This window comes from Diadema antillarum, unplaced genomic scaffold (assembly GCF_040938485.1).
Source record: "Diadema antillarum isolate AM-2024a unplaced genomic scaffold, OU_Dant_1.0 scf00000107, whole genome shotgun sequence".
NCBI classification, from domain to species: Eukaryota; Metazoa; Echinodermata; class Echinoidea; order Diadematoida; family Diadematidae; genus Diadema; species Diadema antillarum.
In genome coordinates, this window is record NW_027270996.1 from 2,116,815 (window position 1) to 2,120,658 (window position 3,844).

A 3,844-nucleotide genomic window follows, 5' to 3' on the forward strand; every position below is an offset into this window, starting at 1 on the left:
TAGGATTGTCGGTAGTTCCCGAGTCAAAACGATCTAATTGTAACTTTATCTGCCTCTTTATCATTCTACAAGTTATTTTCAGAATATATTTGTTTGTGTTGAATCCACATCATTTGCCCATGGAGCTACCCCATAACTAGTCCATCAACATTCTTACTTGCCTCTTGCTTTCGACCAAATACCTAGAACCCTGTCCATGTTTCCAACCTTTTTTCAGTATTGATTTTCTTTTTTGTTTCTTTTTTGTTATACTGTGTCCATCAAAGTTGGTATGCAGTGACGGATCCAGGCGGGGGCGAACCGCCCCCTAATGTCTTGTTAAAACAAAAAAGATTAAAACAAAACAAAAAAAAAATGGGGGGGCCCTTTAATTTTGTAAAGGCGCCCCCTCTTTATGGAATTTCTGGATCCTCCCCACCCCCCCCCCCTTCCTGGTATGTATTGCCAAGCTTTGTGTAGCTTTATGTAAAAAAAAAAAAAAATTGTGTAAGTTTGTTGTAATCTTGACTTGTATGCAGTCTTTCTTAATAGTGCTCGTGGACAACATCATCATCATTACTTTTGTAGATCATGATAGCTTAAAGAATTTTTTGTTGTGTGTGATAACTTCATTTTCTTCTTTTTTCCCCATTTGTTCTATTTTTCTTCATTTCAGCGAGAGAGAGATGTTAGGGCAGAAAATGCAGCTGAGCCATGGTGAATGTATCTGGTCCTCGTGTCCAGGGGTTGAATGAGGAGTGATCTGCGTGCTACCATCAAAGCAGGACATTGCTGGCAGTTGGGTGCGACAGAGAGCTAGCCGTGCAGATGTCCCACCTGGCCGTATCAGGGCATTGATAATAGCCATATTCCCTGTGCCTGCATCCAGTGACCAACTAGAGACATACTGCTTCAAACTTCAGTTGGCATTTCCTCCATGTGTAGGTTGAACATTGGACTTTAGCCTAGTGCCATCTAAAAGTCCTGTTTAACAAGATGTGTCAAATTTGACGGGAGTTGTACTCAAACTGATGCTAAACTGCAATTTTTCTGAGCTTGCGAGTTTGCCATCCTGCTCCTTTTGCAGGCTTACATGTTTTCTGAATTGGTGCATACACATTGCAATATACACAAGCACTTGGTATCAAACAGTGTATGGTAACTTATGTGTGTCTCAATAAGTGAACCCAGGTGATGAAGGCTTATGGAGTGCCAACTGTTACTCTCACACCAAAATTGCTTTTCCCGTAATGATTTACAGTAGAACCTCGATTATCCAGCCATGTCAGGACCGGCGGGTGTCCAGATAGTCGATTTGGCCGGATAAGAGAGAAAAGCTCAAATACAGCACTATCTAGCATATCATGCTAGGGGTACACACATGTTATTACCAATTCACTAATATCGTGATTATGTGCATAATATTGTCATGTATCAAACTTCATAAATTGGTAAGGAAATAAAATGAAATAATTATAAGAAAAATATCCCTTCATGTATTCATATATTGATGAAAGCCGACAATGAGATCGATTCAAATTCATGAAATTCTTCCGTTGAGATGTTTTTGTTTTGTTTTTGTTTTTTTTTGCAACTGATTGACAAATTGCCCTACATCAACGTAAATAATCAGTCAGTTGCAATGAGATCGATAATGCGAATCATCAAATAGTGCTGCTATATTGTACTGTAACCACTGCTATGCACTTGGTACCAGTGGCAAGCACGGCACCAGTCATTGACGTCATCTCATGAACTGTTCCGCTGCGATGATTGGAATATGTCCCATTGTGTATTTGCACGATGAATGATTGAACGTGTGTTTGTTTTGAGTGAGATTTGGCACTGTTAAAAAATACTTAAAAACTTCAAAAAATGTCTTGACAGTTGACGTCCAGATAACAGAGAATCCGGATAATCGGCGGCCAGTTAACCCGTTGCGTACGGGAACCTGGTGGCCTGCGTATCAAGTCTATGGGCATTTCAGGATTCAGTACGGAACGGGTTAATTGAGGTCCTACTGTAATAAGCATAAATGTTAACTATAAGATGTAAAGTATGTAATTAAATAGAAAAAAATGCAGATTTTGTTTTTTCTTTGTAGGAGCTCCATACGGTAAACTGAAATTTACCTTGATGATCATAAACCAGTCAGATATTCTATAGATAAAGCATTTTTAACAGAACCAGTGGTTCGGGATGGGCATTATGGGCATTTGTGGAAAGGTTAACAGCTGTGACTACATTTGAATTTATATTTATTAGTGTATTTCTGTCAGTTGGTGTCAACAGGAGATAAATAAAAGTTTTGTTACTTGGCAACAGATAAACCATTATGGACTTTCTAATTGATGTCTAGTTAGCAAAGCGTGTAATATATCAATAAACATAAAACATTAAATGTACTGCAGGCAAGATACAGTCTTCAATTGCTGAGACTCCAACCCCAAGCACTTTCTGATCTTGAGATTCTCCCGCCTGAAACCCCTAGCAAACGGGAGACTCCAACTTTAGTGCGCGAAGTGCGAAGTTCCTTGTGGCCAGGGTGCAGGGCCCGCTGAAGGACCCTGGAAGCTCTAGGGTTCTAGATGCTCTCTCGTGCTATCTGAGGCTTATTTTACAAGATACAATGGCACAAAGTAAGAAATCATTTCAAGCGGGAGACACGGAGCCAGGGCGGGAGAAATTAAATCTCAAGCGGGAGAACGGGAGATTTTGCAAAAATGGGCTTTCGATGCGAGATCTCCCGTCAAAAGCAGGAGAGTTGGAGTCTATGCAATTGGATAATCTCTGCATTATGCATCTCAAAACAGGACCCACTGTGCTTTTCATACAGTCTTTTTTTTTTCCCCCTCCCAGTTAGGCAAACTTTGTAACAGTATTTGCAGCCTGCAAAAGCAAAGTACTCTGACGAAAGTGACATCGTTTTTCTTTTTGTTTGCACGTTTGTTTTTATTTGGGGTGTGTGCTCGTTTGTTAGTGTGTGTGTTGTTTGTTTGTGTGTGTGTGTGTGTGTGTGTGTGTGTGTTTGTTTTTTGCCAGATGTGGTACATGTCCAATGAGCAGGGGATGTTCAACCCCAAAAGCAGATTTTGTCTGATGCAATGAATTAGTTGCAGATTCAGATTCAGGCCATTCAGCACACTTAGACTTCTCATATTTTCCTTTTGTATGAAGGATAAAAATTTTGATATGGTGAACACTCACTAGTTTGCAGCTATGCGAGAATCTTGCGCTTCATATCATGAAACATCCAGTTTTATTTTAACACAAATTTTTTATTATAAAATTAATGTGCAAACAATACAAAATTATTTACATTTGACATGGTCACACAAAGATATACAATGAAGTCTCAAGCAGTTGAGTTTGCACAAGGGCTTTTAATGGTTCAAACATATATCATCATACTATAACCAGCTCAACAAACCAGCATATAGTGAATACAAAATACTTTACATTTAAGAGTAGCAGTATTTACAAATCATTTCATCATACAGTGTACAACAATCTATTCAATATGTACAGTCCACTATGTACAGTAACATTCCAATAAATCGACCATTTGCATCGCACGTCTCCTTCAGATCATTCTACATCATGAACATTTCAAATGATGAAAAGTCATTTGAGTTTGGACGTCGTACTGTATACTTCCCCTATGTGTTGCCCAAACACAATTTTTCCAATGGCCCTAAATCTGGGTCACAAAATCCCTACACACTTCGAAACACCTACAGTTTCGTCTGCAGTCAAACTGTTGTATGTTTCATCCATGTGGACTGAGAAAAGTACACTGACCTACGTACAGTGTCATCAAGATGTTGGGTAACGGATTTCAAATATGAATTATGATAGGAGATCT